Raw genomic sequence first — 16,416 nt, 5'->3', positions numbered from 1 at the left:
CCGACAGTGTACCTGCTACCAGGCATTGTCGTATAGCAGCAGTGTCTGTCGCCACGCTACAGTCAGCAGTATTCCTTGGCGTCCGCGGTTGCGACGCCGCACGCATGGTAGGTCTAGAGGGACGTGGACCCTGTGTCTTGGCCCCAAATCCTGTGACCATATACCGTGCGTGCATTCCACTTAGTCCTGTGACGTCAACAGGCTCAGCCTTTGTATTTAACGCCTTGGCATCTTTGTGAAGGAACAGAGATCACCCAGCGCATTCCGGGTGACGTTCAACCCGCGTGAGTTATACCGCCACTATGTGCGTCTGCCATTACCTAGCAGCAGTGTAACACTTTCTGCACGGTGGACCCCGGGCGGCGAACGCACTAATTATTTTTTATTATTTAGTGCTCTCCGCCGTCCCTAACAGCGACTGATTGCAGTTATTTATTCCAAAGGGTGTGCACCCCTTTGTTTGTATTGTTCAACATCTTTATCAACGATTTAGATGAAGAAATTGAGGGTAAAATGATTAAATGTGCTGATGACACAAAGCTAGGAGGGATAGCTAATACAGGAGAAGAGAGAGAGAGGATTCAAAAAGATATAAATAAACTGGAGCAGTGGGCAGCAACTAACAGAATGGTTTTTAACAGGGAAAAATGCAAAGTACTACATCTGGGCAATAAAAATGAAAAAATCATATACAGAATGGGAGGAATAGGGCTAAGCAACAGCACATGTGAAAAATACTTGGGTATACTAATAGATCACAGACTGAATTTGAGTCAACAGTGTGATGCAGCAGCAAAAAAGGCAAATGCAATTCTAGGATGTATTAACAGAAGCATACAGTCTAGATCACGTGAAGTCATTATTGCCCTCTACTCCTCTTTGGTCAGACATCATCTGGAATACTGTGTCCAGTTTTGGGGGCCACATTTTAAAAAAAGACATCAACAAACTGGAGCAAGTTCAGAAAAGAGCGACCAGAATGGTGACTGGTCTGCAAACCCTGTCTTATGAGGAAAGGTTGCAGGATTTGGGAATGTTTAGTTTGCAAAAGAGAAGACTGAGAGGAGACTTAATAGCTGTCTACAAATATCTAAAGGGCTGTCACATTGTAGAAGGATCAACTTTATTCTCATTTGCACAAGGAAAGACTAGAAGCAATGGGATGAAACTGAATGGGAGGAGACACAGATTAGATATTAGAAAAAACTTTTTGACAGCGTGATCAATGAGTGGAACAGGCTGCCACGAGAGGTGGTGAGTTCTCCTTCAATGGAAGTCTTCAAACAGAGGCTGGACAGACATCTGACTGGGATGATTTAGCGAATCCTGCTTTGAGCAGGGGGTTGGACCAGATGGCCCAGGAGGTCCCTTTCAACTCTACGATTCTATGATTAACCAAATATTATAATTGAGGGTGACAACAATTTTGTCCAGCCTATTTTTGGGGTTTTGAATGAAATTATGTCCAGTTTGCATTTTTTCTTTGTTTAGGATAATATGAGTAGCAGGAGTGCACGATACGACTAAGAAATCATCGGCAGCATAAAAAAATAAAAATTGATGTCTGTTAGGAAAGGTTCTGCGCAGAGGAATCTGAGAAATGATTCACTTTCAGCTCCACTACATTCCCATTAGGATCAATAAAGCCACACATGAGTCTCTCCTGGGTACAGATGACTGAAGGGAGCGCGAGAAGAGGCACATACGTCTGATTTCATCTTTGCCCGTCCAGAATGACAAGCGACAGCGCAATCTGCTGACATGTGTTACCAGGCTGAGACATGGCAGCTGCCCCACCGCGGTCATTTCACAGGGACGAGGGATGACACTGGAAGAAGAAGTCAGGCTGCAAAACCAGGTCATCTTTTTTCAATTTTAAGTAACTTGTAAAAGCAAAGAAATTAAAAAAAAACAATGACAATTTGTTTTTGTTTTTATATCCAATATATGCGAAAAGAAGGACCTGTACATATGCCAAGCCTTCATATAGAGGCCATGACAAACCACACAATGGTCCCCAAAAAAGGCACAGTGACAATGCTAGCTCCATACAGTTGTGGCCAAAAGTATTAACACCCCTGCAATTCTGTCAGATAATACTCAGTTTCTTCCTGAAAATGATTGCAAACACAAATTCTTTGGTATTATTATCTTCATTTAATTTGTCTTAAATGAAAAAACACAAAAGAGAATGAAGCAAAAAGCAAAACATTGATCATTTCACACAAAACTCCAAAAATGGGCCAGACAAAAGTATTGGCACCCTCTGCCTAATACTTGCTTGCACAACCTTTAGCCAAAATAACTGCGACCAACCGCTTCCGGTAACCATCAATGAGTTTCTTACAATGCTCTGCTGGAATTTTAGACCATTCTTCTTTGGCAAACTGCTCCAGGTCCCTGATATTAGAAGGGTGCCTTCTCCAAACTGCCATTTTTAGATCTCTCCACAGGTGTTCTATGAGATTCAGGTCTGGACTCATTGCTGGCCACCTTAGAAGTCTCCAGTGCTTTCTCTCAAACCATTTTCTAGTGCTTTTTGAAGTGTGTTTTGGGTCATTGTCCTGCTGCAAGACCCATGATCTCTAAGGGAGACCCAGCTTTCTCACACTAGGCCCTACATTATGCTGCAAAATTTGTTGGTAGTCTTCAGACTTCATAATGCCATGCATACAGTCAAGCAGTCCAGTGCCAGAGGCAGCAAAGCAACCCCAAAACATCAGGGAACCTCCGCCATGTTTGACTGTAGGGACCGTGTTTTTTTCTTTGAATGCCTCTTTTTTTCTCCTGTAAACTCTATGTTGATGCCTTTGCCCAAAAAGCTCTACTTTTGTCTCATCTGACCAGAGAACATTCTTCCAAAACTTTTTAGGCTTTTTCAGGTAAGTTTTGGCAAACTCCAGCCTGGCTTTTTTATGTCTCGGGGTAAGAAGTGGGGTCTTCCTGGGTCTCCTACCATACAGTCCCTTTTCCCTTGCGTTGAAATCTCTTGTCAATTTTTCTTTTCCGTCCACATCTAGGGAGGTTAGCCACAGTGCCATGGGCTTTAAACTTCTTGATGACACTGCGCACGGTAGACACAGAAACATTCAGGTCTTTGGAGATGGACTTGTAGCCTTGAGATTGCTCATGCTTCCTCACAATTTGGTTTCTCAAGTCCTCAGACAGTTCTTTGGTCTTCTTTCTTTTCTCCATGCTCAATGTGGTACACACAAGGACACAGGACAGAGGTTGAGTCAACTTTAATCCATGTCAACTGTCTGCAAGTGTAATTTAGTTATTGCCAACACCTGTTAGGTGCCACAGGTAAGTTACAGGTGCTGTTAATTACACAAATTAGAGAAGCATCACATGATTTTTTGAACAGTGCCAATACTTTTGTCCACCCTCTTTTTTATGTTTGGTGTGGAATTATATCCAATTTGGCTTTAGGACAATTCTTTTTGTGTTTTTTCATTTAAGACAAATTAAATGAAGATAATAATACCAAAGAATTTGTGTTTGCAATAATTTTCAGGAAGAAACTGAGTATTATCTGACAAAACTGCAGGGGTTTCAATACTTTTGGCCACAACTGTATATGCAATTATAGCCCAAAATAAGATGAACTATAGGGTTAATGAGTGGGACTCATTAACCCTATAGTTCATCTTATTTTGGGTTATAATTGCGTATATGGAGCTAGCATTTTCACTGTGCCTTTTTTGGGGAACATTGTGTGGTTTGTCATAGCCTCTATAATATGAAGGCTTGGCATATGTACAGGTCCTTTTTTTTTGCATGTATTGGATGCATTTTTAAATGTTTTTATCTCTTGTATGCACCTTGTCTTGTTATACATCGTGTTTGATACTTAATAGAATTGATTCAGTAATGCATCAATATTGTTGTCTTGCAATTGAGGTGCTCCCTGTCATATGGGTCTGATCTTTTTCTTCTGTTTTTGCATATTTACTACATACCCATGGTGAGACCTCTTGCTGTTAATAATTCTAATTATACTTAATTAGCGGTGCCCTCCAATCACTCTTTATACACATCACAATCTACTTTAAAAAAAAGATAATAATCCTGGAATTTCCACAATGGCCACTGGTTTTTTTTTGTTTGATTGTTTTTAGACTCATATTCCCTACTTTTTAAAGGAAGAGTTTTCAGCAGGCTCCTTATCATCAGAGACAGGATTAAAATGATGCGTAACACCTTTATATACAGCGGATAACGCAAGATCCACCAATCACAATAGGCGATGTCACAGTCTCCCTACTCCCCTTCTCAACACAATGACCTTTGCACACGCTCATCACAGGAGGTAGCGACCATGCTATTTTAGAATTTTGGATAACTAGAGGCGGAAGACCTGTGAAGACTCAGACGTCAAGGTTAGATTTCAGAAAGGCAGATTTTAAGGGATTCAGAAAGAGAATTGGAGGGATCCAATGGCTGGATATCCTTAAAGACAAAAATGTCCAGGAAGGATGGGAAATCTTGAAAAATGAAATTCTCAAAGCACAGTTGTTAACAATTCCGAAAAGAGGGAAGAATAGGAAGCATTTAAGGAAACCAGGATGGATGAACACAGAACTTAAGCACATGCTAAAAAGGAAGAAAAAAATGTTTATAAAATGGAAAGAGGGAGGCATATCTAAAGAAGAATATAATGCTGTCTGCAGAACCTGCAGGGCACAAATCAGATTAGTAAAGCTGAAAATGAATTGAGGCTTGCAAGAGATGTCAAAAGCAATAATAAAGGATTTTTGGGATATGTCAAAAGTAAAAGAAAAGTAAAAGAAAAGTCAAAGATGCTATAGGATTTTTACAGGATGAAAATGATGAAATGGTAAGACAGGATGTTGAGAAGGCTGAACTTTAAAATTCCTATTTTGCATCTGTTTTCTCTCAGAAAGGAAATGTAACATCAACTGTTATTCACTGTCCTATTAAGGGAATAGAAGAATCCAGGATATCTATAAACAGAAAGATAGTGAGGAAACACTTAGCTAACCTAAATGAATTCAAGTCTCCAGGTCCAGATGAATTACACCCCAGAGTACTGAAGGAGATAGCAGAAGAAATTTTTGAACCCCTCTCCATAATCTTTGAAAATTCTTGGAGAACAGGAGAAGTGCCAGAAGACTGGAGAAGAGCAAATGTTGTTCCTATCTTCAAAAAGGGGAAGAAGGTGGACCCAGGCAACTATAGGCCGGTGAGTCTGACTTCTATACCAGGAAAGATCTTTGAACAAATTATTAAACAACATGTATGTCAATACCTGGATAAGAATGAAGTGATTAAACAGAGTCAGCATGGGTTTGTAACTAATAAGTCATGTCAGACTAACTTAATTTCCTTCTATGACGGTATCACCGATTGGGTGGATCAAGGAAATGCTGTAGATATAGTATATCTTGACTTCAGCAAAGCATTTGACTAAGTCTCTCATACAATCCTTATTGAAAAAATGACTAAGTATGGAATGGACAAGGCAACTGTTAGGTGGATTCATAACTGGCTTAGTGATCGGACCCAAAGAGTGGTCTTAAATGGCTGCACATCCAGTTGGAAGAATGTCTCAAGTGGGGTACCACAGGGCTCTGTCCTGGGCCCTGTATTGTTCAACATCTTTATCAACGATTTAGATGAAGGAATTGAGGGTAAAGTGATTAAATTTGCTGATGACACAAAGCTAGGAGGGATAGCTAATACTAGAGAAGAGAGAGAGAGGATTCAAAAAGATTTAAATAAACTGGAGAAGTGGGCAGCAACTAACAGAATGGTTTTTAACAGGGAGAAATGCAAAGTACTACATCTGGGCAATAAAAATGAAAAAAGCATATACAGAATGGGAGGAATAGGGCTAAGCAACAGCACATGTGAAAAAGACTTGGGTATACTAATAGATCACAGACTGAATATGAGTCAACAGTGTGATGCAGCAGCAAAAAAGGCAAATGCAATTCTAGGATGTATTAACAGAAGCATACAGTCTAGATCACGTGAAGTCATTATTTCCCTCTACTCCTCTTTGGTCAGACCTCATCTGGAATATTGTGTCCAGTTTTGGGCACCACATTTTAAAAAAGACATCAACAAACTGGAGCAAGTTCAGAAAAGAGCGACCAGAATGGTGACCGGTCTGCAAACCCTGTCTTATGAGGAAAGGTTGCAGGATTTGGGAATGTTTAGTTTGCAAACGAGAAGACAGAGGAGACTTAATAGCTGTCTACAAATATCTAAAGGGCTGTCACATTGTAGAAGGATCAACTTTATTCTCATTTGCACAAGGAAAGACTAGAAGCAATGGGATGAAACTGAATGGGAGGAGACACAGATTAGATATTAGAAAAAACTTTTTGACAGTTAGAGTGATCAATGAGTGGAACAGGCTGCCACGAGAAGTGGTGAGTTCTCCTTCAATGGAAGTCTTCAAACAGAGGCTGGACAGACATCTGACTGGGATGATTTAGCGAATCCTGCTTTGAGCAGGGGGTTGGACCAGATGGCCCAGGAGGTCCCTTCCAACTTTACGATTCTATGATTCTATGACTCAATACGAAAGATAAAGTCAGGGTCTGTTTAGTGCGGCTAATGCATGTGTGTTGTTTCCTGAAAACATCAGGAAGTTAGATTCTAGAATAGCCCTAGTAGTATCCCCAATGTCTATGACAGTTGTAAGAATATGCCAAATCTTAAGTGATTGGTGGAGGAACTGACTACCTACTTCAAGAGCCATTTTAATGGGAAGGTTGTCAGAGAATTCACGACGCAGGAGCTAAAGACGGACGCACTGTAAAATGAGATAAATATTCTGACCGATGGGGACAGGAGGAGAAAGACAACATTTTTTTCCCCTTCTTACAAATGGCCAAGTTACTTTCCGCTCAGATTTCAATGTTTCTTGAAGCGGCTTCTGAAAACTGACGGCGCGGACGACACAGAAAAAGAAAATGCATCAATTTATCATGGTGGCGAGCGGAGCACGGGCCCGTGGCTGTTGTTGAAATGTATATTTCAATGGTAGATTATTGAAAAGGGCAAATAAAAATATATACCGTATATATTTTCTGGCCTCGTTTGAAGTTTGAAGCAAATGCCCGTGTAAATCCAGACTCTACAGACTGTGCCCGTAGGTGGACGACCTCTGCGATTTCATTAAAAAAAAAACACAGCGCCCCACTGGCCTATAGGTTGTGCCTGGTATTGCAGCTCCTCCTGACTGTCTAAAGGGCCTGTGGACAGAAATGGTGCTAAATAGAATTTCTGCAATTGCGTTTCATTATAAATTTTGGCACCATTTCCCTTCTATAGTTTGTATCTCTTGCTGCCTGCAGAATGTGTCCACTGGGAATCCGTCAGTGAGCTCGTCCTGCTGAGAAAATTTCTAACTCTTTTAGCGCCAATGATTCCGCAACTGTTTACAGACATCATCATCTCTGTCCACGTTGCAAATTCCCTATCAGTATGTCTTTGGAATGCAAGAGGAAACCGGAGAACCCGGAGGAAACTCACAGAAACACGGGGAGAACATACAAATTGTTAGGGCTGGCGGAACGCATCAAATTATAAAATAATAGTAGGTGCGTTCGCAGCCCGGGGTCCACCGTGCAGAGGTGGTACACTGCTGCTAATTAATGGCGGAAGAATAGAGCGGTGTAAAAGCAGTCACACGTGGGTTACGTCACCCAATGTGAACAGGGCGAACTCTGTTACTGCACAGAGCCGCACCACCGCTGAACGTAGATGCCGGAGCCTGGTAACTCACAGAGCTCGGCCAAAAGGGCGCACAGTGTACGGCCACAGAACTCTACCCCAAGGACATGGGGTTAGAGTCCTTCTAGGCCCACTGAACGTGCGGCGTCGCTGCCGCGAGCGCCGCTATAGACATTGGCTATGGATCACGTGCACTGAGGCGTGCTGAGTCCCTGGTGAGGACTGATGCCTGACTCAACCTCAGACCTACCTACACCTAAGCCTGGGCGCTAGCAGGCTAGGCTGCACAACACATGCGTACCAAGGGTAGGGGTTTCTTAATGAGTCATTCACCAGAGACATTCATACGTGCATACATCACTCACTCTACATAGTCTGTAAATACAGTCTTACCTTAGCGTATGGCCGAGCGGCCATGCGAACCTTTTATAGCCGCGAGCGTCCGGGACCTGCCTGGCTTCTCGGATGGGCCAATCCGAACAGGAGCAGGACCTGAGCACGTGACCTTCGATCTCCAATGGGAGATCACTCCACGGGCATGCTCAGTGGCCCGACATGGGGACTTAGTCCCTGGAGAATCTCGCTGCTGAGCAGCATGTATTGTCATAGCTGTGCCAGAGGTGGCAGCAGCAAGCAAACCCATGGAGTTGGCCAGGGCAGAGCGCTGGGACCGCCGAATCTGCTGAGCAGGCTCCACTGCGGCCGAAGAAGAATGGGAGACCGCTGGGTGCAAGGCTCTGGATTCCTGCTGTGCAGTGGCAGGAACCCAACGCCTAACATTACCCCCCCTCCTAGGGCCCCCTCCCCTCTGAGCCTCGCTACGCTCAAACGCCGCAATAAGGAGCGGAGCATGGATGTTCTCCACTGGCTCCCAGGTCCGAGCCTCTGGACCATGACCCTTCCAATCCACCAAATAAAACTTTTTGCCCCGCATCACCTTGCATCCCACGATGGCATTGACCTCAAACTTGTCCGAAGACAAGTCTGATGTCCCGGCAGATGACTCGGAGAACCGGGACAAGTGAGCAGGCTTAAGGAGGGACACATGGAATGTATCAGAGATAGCCAAGTGTGGTGGAAGGGCCAGACGGCAGACCACAGAGCTGATCTGCTCGAGGACCTTGAAGGGGCCAATGTAGCGTGGTGCGAACTTAGCGGACTCTACCCACAGCCTGATGTTTCGGGCGGAGAGCCACACCAAGTCACCAGGGGCAAAAGTGTGCATCAGCGGAGGTGTGCATCAGCGGAGGTCCTCATTCTCTCCTTGGAAGCCCGGATAGCATCCTGGGTGTGATCCCAAATGTCGCGTGCCTCCACCGCCCAGTCTGCCACCCTGGAGTCGGTGGATGACACAGGCATGGGCACAGGGACGCGCGGATACTTGCCGTAATTTAGGAGGAATGGGGTCTGACCGGTGGAGTCGGCCACAGCATTGATCAAAGCAAACTCTGCCCACGGCAGCAAGGATGCCCAGTCGTCCTGCCTGGCCGAGACAAAATGTCGAAGATATGTGATCAGGGTCTGGTTGGCTCTCTCTACCAACCCGTTTGTCTCGGGATGATAGGCCGAGGAGAGATTCAGCTCAATGCTGCGCAAAACCGGGACGCAACTGAGGACTCCGGTCACTGACGATCTTGTCCGGCATGCCATGCAGGCGGAAAACGTGCTTAATGAACAACACTGCTAGGCCCCGCGCAGAAGGTAACCGGGAGAGAGGTACCAGGTGCACCATCTTAGAGAAATGGTCGGTGACAACCCAAATGACCGTGCTGCCACTGGACTTGGGTAGCCCCACCACAAAATCCAAACCGACCATCTCCCAGGGCCTGTCCGCTACTGGCAGAGGAAAAAGAAGCCCAGCGGGCCGCTGCCGAGAGGACCTATTCTGGGCGCAAGAGACGCACGTCTGAATTAGTCCCTGACGTCTCGGGCCATATGCAGCCACCAGTACGTCCTCGCCAGAAGCTCAGAGGTCCGTTTTATCCCGAAATGTCCACCCACCCTGGACGAATGAGCCCAAGAGAGGACCTCCGGTCGCAGACGGGCAGGGACAAATGTCTTGCCCAGAGGTACTGACTCAAGGGCAACCAGAGCCACAGTCCTCAGGCTCTCGAATGGGACGATCAGCCGAGGCTCCTCCTCCTCTTGCTCCGATGACACCACGGAGCGGGAGAGAGCATCGGCCCGGACGTTGTTCTCCCCGGAGAGAAAATGGAGGGTGAAGTGGAACCGGGAAAAGAACAAAGACCATCTGGCCTGGCAAGAATTTAGCCGCTGGGCTGTTTGTAAATACACCAAGATTTTGTGGTCAGTGAACACCTGGAAAGGATGGCGAGCCCCCTCCAGGAGGTGTCTCCACTCCGAGAATGCCAACTTCATCGCTAGCAACTCCCTGTCCCCGATGGAATAATTCCTCTCCGCCGGTGTGAAGGTCTTGGAGAAAAAGAAGCATGGGTGCTCCGACCTTGTGTGTCCTTCTGAAACAGGACCGCTCCAGCACCGACGGAAGAGGCATCCACTTCCAGAATGAAGGGCTTATCTACATCGGGGCGATGTAGAATGGGAGCGCTAGCGAAATGGGACTTAATGGAGGAGAAGGCCTTGGAGATAGGTTCCGACCACAACTTGGGGTTTGCACCCTTCTTGGTGAGGGCTACCAAGGGTGCTACCAAAGTCGAGAAGTGGGGGATGAATTGGCGATAGTAATTTATGAACCCCATAAAGCGCTGCACCGCTTTGAGAGAATGAGGTTCCTGCCAATCCATCACCGCCTGTAGCTTGGCAGGATCCATGGCCAACCCCCGGGCGGAGATGATATAGCCCAGGAAAGGCAAGGACTCCTGCTCAAACACACACTTCTCCAAGTTGGCATAGAGGGAGTTTGCCCGCAGGCGATCGAAAACTTTGCAAACATCTCTCCGGTGGGAGTCAATATCTGGTGACTAGATGAGAATATCATCCAGATAGACTACAACCGAGGTGGTAAGCATATCCCGGAAGATATCTTTCACAAAGTCTTGGAAGACGGCCGGGGCATTACAGAGGCCAAAGGGCATCACCAGGCATTCATAGTGTCCATCCCGGGTGTTAAATGCCGTCTTCCATTCGTCCCCATCACGGATGCGAATCAGGTTGTAAGCCCCCCGCAGATCAAGTTTGGTGAACACTCTCGCTCCCCGTAGCCTATCAAACAGCTCTGATATCAGGGGCAGAGGATACTTACTTTATTCTTAACGGTGATGGCGTTAAGACCCCTGTAATCAATGCAAGGACGTTGTTTCCCACTCTTCTTCTGGAGGAAGAAGAATCCCGCCCCAGCTGGTGACACTGACTTCCTAATGAATCCTCTTGCCAGATTCTCCCTGATGTATTGAGACATGGCCTCTGTCTCTGGGAGAGATAGGGGATAGACTCGACCCCAGGGAGGCTCAGCACCAGGCAAGAGGTCAATAGGACAGTCATAGGGGCGATGCGGTGGAAGGGTCTCCGCTGCCTTTTTGGAGAACACGTCCACATACTGTCGATAGTATTTGGGGAGCGGGGAGAGATCTGCGGGAACCTCGGTGGAGGCAACCTGAACGCACTCCCTCAGACATCTACCCTCACATGATTTACTCCACCCAATAAGCCTCCCTGAGAACCACTCTATATGGGGGGAGTGGTACCGCAACAAGGAGACCCCTAGAAGTACCTGGTCAATACCCTAGGGCATGACGAGGAGGGATATCGTCTCCTGATGAGATGGAGCCACTGAGAGTAACAAGGGGGCGGTCTGGTGGGTTATCTGTGAGGGTAGAGTGGCGCCGTTCACCACTCTGAGGGTGACTGGTGTAGACATCATAACCAGAGGTATAGCGTGCCGTTGAGCGAAGGCTGACGACATAAAATTGCCCTCTGCCCCGGAATCGACGCAAACCTCCACCGCCAGAGTGGAAGAATCAACCTCAAGTGTCCCCTTAAAGGACAGCTTGGAAGAAAACACCACTGATTCTAGTGCGCCGCCTCCTACGGCCATTAGGCGTGAGTGTTCTCCCAGCTGCTGTGGGCAGTGGTTGGCAAGGTGACCGAACTGCCGACAAACATGACAGCTCACAGGAGCTCGAGCGGACCGGGGCCTGGATCCCTCACGGGAAGCCCCCTGACGCTCAGACGCCCGATCGGAAGATTCCAGAGGTTTAGCAAAACTAGGTGCCAACCTAAACCTCTGGACCCACTGGGCCCGCTAAAACCTTCGCTCGGCGAAGCGAAGATCAATACGGGTGGAGACAGTGATAAGCTCCTCCAGTGTAGCGGGAATCTCCCTGGTGGCCAGAGCGTCCTTCACATGGCTAGCCATACCTCTCCAGAATGCCGGAATGAGGACCTTATCTGGCCACTCTAACTCTGAGGCCAGCGTCTGCAACTGGATGGCAAAATGGCTGACCATGGACGAGCCCTGTGATAATGCCAGCAGCCGGAGCGCGGTGTCATGGGTGACTCGCGGTCCCAGGAAGACAAGCTTCAGAGTGTCCAAGAACCGAGAGGCACTCTGCACCACATGATCACCACGCTCCCACAGCGGTGTGGCCCACTCCAAAGCCCTGCCCGACAAGAGGGAAATAATAAATCCCACTTTGGCCTGCTCGGAGGGGAATTGTGCTGCCAGCAGCTCCAGCTGTATCGAGCACTGGCTCACGAAACCCCTACAAGAGGCACTATCACCCGAGAACTTCTCGGGTAGTGGGAGGCGGGACAAAGTCGGGGCAGGGATGGCAGTGGTCCACAGTAACATCCGCAGCTGAGGCTGAACGCTCGAGAGCCGCCAACCTGCCCTGCAGCTGCCGGATGTGCTGCAGCAGTCGCTGTTAGTCCGCCATTACTAGCCAGACCCTGGCGCTAGGATAATGTTAGGGCTGGCCGAACGCACCAAATTATAAAATAACAGTAGGTGCGTTCGCAGCCCGGGGTCCACCGTGCAGAGGTGGTACACTGCTGCTAAGTAATGGCGGAAGAATTAAGCGGCGTGAAACCAGTCACACGTGGGTTACGTCACCCAATGTGAACAGGGCGAACTCTGTTACTGCACAGAGCCGCACCACCGCTGAAAGGAGATGCCGGAGCCTGGTAGCTCACAGAGCTCGGCCAAAAGGGCACACAGTGTATGGCCACAGAACTCTACCCCAAGGACACGGGGTTAGAGTTCTTCTAGGCCCACTGAACGTGCGGCGTCACTGCCGCAAGCGCCGCTATAGACGCTGGCTATGGAGCACGTGCACTGAGGCGTGCCGAGTCCCTGGTGAGGCCAGATGCCTGACTCAAGCTCAGACCTACCTAATCCTGGGCGCTAGCAGGCTAGGCTGCACAACACATGCGTACCAAGAGTAGGGGTTTCTTAATGAGTCATTCACCAGAGACATTCATACGTGCATACATCACTCACTCCACATAGTCTGTAAATACAGTCTTATCCTAGCGCATGGCCGAGCGGCCATGCAAAACTTTTATAGCCGCGAGCGTCCGGGACCTACCAGGCTTCTCGGATGGGCCAATCCGAACAGGAGCAGGACCTGAGCACGTGACCTTCGATCTCCAAAGGGAGATCATTCCACGGGCATGCTCAGTGGCCCGACATGGGGACTTAGTCCCTGGAGAATCTCGCTGCTGAGCAGCATGTATTGTCATAGCTGTGCCAGAGGTGGCAGCAGCAAGCAAACCCAAGGAGTTGGCCAGGGCAGAGCGCCGGGACCGACGAATCTGCTGAGCAGGCTCCACTGCGGCCGAAGAAGAATGGGAGACCGCTGGGTGCAAGGCTCTGGATTCCTGCTGTGCAGTGGCAGGAACCCGACACCTAACACAAACTCTTTGCAGAAGTCGTCCTTGGTGGAAATTGAATCAGGATCCCACTGTGCTCCATCCATCTGATTTATGACCACATAAAAGTCCAGTTCTCCTTTTACGAGGCTTTGGGTCATAAATCAGCTGAAAATGTTCAGTAATTAACAGCTCAAAGAGTTACAAGCTCTGTCAGATAGAGCTTACTGAAGGACTCCTAGTTAGCTCATTCTGCAGTCAACAATGAGAAGGAAAAACAGGATTTTGGTTGCTTACCGTAAAATCTGTTTCTCAGAGTCTTCATTGGGGGACACAGAAACCGTGGGTGTGTGCTGCTGTCACTAGGAGGTAGACACTATGCATGAAAAAAATGTTAACTCCTCCTCCGCAGTATACACCCTTCTGACCGGCTGTAGGACAATCAGTTAGTGAAAAAGCAGTAGGAGGAGACATCATGTATGTCAATCATATATTCATTACACGTAATAAAATCATGTGAGGGCGCTGTGTCCCCCAATGAAGACTCTGAGAAACAGATTTTACGGTAAGCAACCAAAATCCTGTTTTCTCTTTCGTCTCATTAGGGGACACAGAAACCGTGGGATGTCCAAAAGCAGTCCCTGGGGTGGGAAAAGACAGAAACTTCCTTCAGGTCGGAGAACTCACCACTGCCGCCTGCAAGATTCTTCTGCCTAGGCTGGTGTCAGCTGAAGCATAGGTATGGACCTTATAGAACCTTGAAAAGGTATGAACAGATGACCATGTGGCAGCCTTGCACAACTGCATAGCCGATACCCTGTTGTGTACCTCCCAAGAGGTGCCAACCGCCCGGGTTGAATGGGCCTTGACCCAAGCAGGGGACACCCTGTCCTTCACCCGGTAGGCTTCCAGAATTGCTATTCTGATCCAGCGGGCAATTGTTGCCTTAGAGGCCGGCAGGTCTCTTCTCACCCCATTGGGGGTAACAAAGAGCGTGTCCACCTTCCTGAAGGGAGCGATCTTGGCCAGATAGACCCTTATCGCCCTGACCAGGTCTAGCTTATTCAACGCTCCAGAGGATGGGTTGGAGCAGGACAAAATGACGGAAAGATTATATCCTCGTTCAGGTGGAAGGCCGATACCATCTTCAGAAGAAAGTTAGGAGGAGGCCGCAAAACAACCTTGTCCTGGTGCATAATTAGGAATGGAGTGCGACAGGACAATGTCGCTAATTCTGAAACCTGCCTAATAGAGGTGATGGCTACTAGAAATACCACCTTCCAGGACAACAAAGACATGGGAGCTTCCTGTAGGGGTTCAAAGGGTGAACCTGTCAAGGCTTCCAAGACCAAGTTAAGATCCCATGGAGCCACAGGGGATCTGTAAGAAGGGGCCGCATGTGCCACTCCTTGCAGAAAGGTCTTAACCTGTAAGTGGGAGGTCAAATTTTTTTGAAAAAGAATAGAGAGAGCAGATACCTGGCCTTTCAAGGAACTTGGGGCCAGGCGGCCATCTAACCCTGACTGGAGAAAAGCTAGGACAGATGGCAGGGAACAGGGCATAGGTGTGACATGATTAGACTCACAGCCAAAATAGGCCTTCCAGGCTCGATAATAGACCCTGGAAGAGGAAGGCTTCCTAGCCTGGATAATTGTATTAATGACTCGGTCCGAAAAACCCGCTGCTCTCAATACTGTTGTTTCAACAGCCATGCCGTCAAATTGAGCAATCAAGAATTCGGGTGGTAAAACAGCCCCTGAGCCAGGAGATCTGGTCTGTCAGGGAGTCTCCAGGGGGTGCCTGTGAGAAGATTGATAATTTCTGCGAACCAGGCCCTCCTGGGCCAGTAAAGGGCGACCAATATGACCGGCACCCCTTCCGCCTTGATCTTCTTTAGCAGCCTGGGCAGGAGAGGAAAGGGAGGGAACAGGTAAGGGAGTCTGAAATGTGTCCAGGGAATAACCAGCGCGTCCCCCTATTGCTAGAGGATCGCGGTATCTTGAGACAAATTGTTGGACCCTTTGTTCTGTCGCGATGCCAGGAGGTCCACATCTGGAGTCCCCCATAGCTGGCATATCTGACGGAACACTTCCTGGTGTAAGGACCATTCCCCTGCCGCGAGACCCTCCCGACTGAGGAAGTCGACGGCCGTGTTGTCTGTGCCGGGAATGTAAACTGCCGAAATTGCCAGAATTGCGGTTTCTGCCCAGTTGAAGATTCTGGATACCTCGGCCAGTGCCCGCTTGGTGATTGATGCATGCCGTGGCGTTGTCCATTTGAATCCGGACTGGCTGGTTGTTGTACCTTTCCCAATGTAGAAGTGCTAGAAAGACCGCCCTCAGTTCTAAAATGTTGATTGACAGTGAGGATTCTTGCCTCGACCACCGTCCCTGGACCGTCAGGTGGCGGAATACCGCACCCCAGCCCAGGAGATTGGCATCTATAGTTACTAACTTCCAGTGGACAGGGGGAAAAGACCGTACCAGATGAACAAGGGGGGGGAGGGGTCAGCCACCACTTGAGGGACTCCCTGGTCTGAATGGAGGGGAGGCAGGGGTGATCCAGCGAAGAGATGGACCTGTCCCACTGAAGGAGGATGTTCCTCTGCAGTATCCTGGAATGAAACAGGGCAAAGGGTATCGCCTCTGAAGCTGCCACCATTCTTCCCAGGACTCTCAGGCTGGAACCGCGCTGCACCGCGTGCTTGAAAGTAAGTGTTGGCTCTTAACATAAGTATAGAGACATGGGCTGTAAGCCCGAGTGCTGATAACAGCGGTCACATTCAGCCAGTGCGGCTGGTAAGCGGATCATACAATGCTGCAGCCTCTTACCTTCAGTTCACACCGTAACAGGGGTCAGTTTATCTGCATGAAAAGATGCTGTCCCAAACCTTATCTGCAGGGCGTCTCTCTCGAT

The 16,416-nt window shown here is 48.1% G+C and overlaps 1 protein-coding gene across 5 annotated transcripts in view; it reads right to left on the bottom strand.

Annotated features, from left to right (window-relative positions):
• The window catches only part of SLC36A4 (solute carrier family 36 member 4), a 231,134-nt gene that overhangs the window by 163,379 nt on the left and 51,339 nt on the right, over positions 1 to 16,416 (bottom strand). The window lies entirely within an intron of this gene.

The sequence above is a fragment of the Dendrobates tinctorius genome, unplaced genomic scaffold, assembly GCF_039654945.1.
Source record: "Dendrobates tinctorius isolate UK_male_01 unplaced genomic scaffold, ASM3965494v1 ptg000256l, whole genome shotgun sequence".
In the NCBI taxonomy this organism is placed as follows: domain Eukaryota; kingdom Metazoa; phylum Chordata; class Amphibia; order Anura; family Dendrobatidae; genus Dendrobates; species Dendrobates tinctorius.
This window is presented reverse-complemented; position numbering and strand designations above follow the sequence as displayed.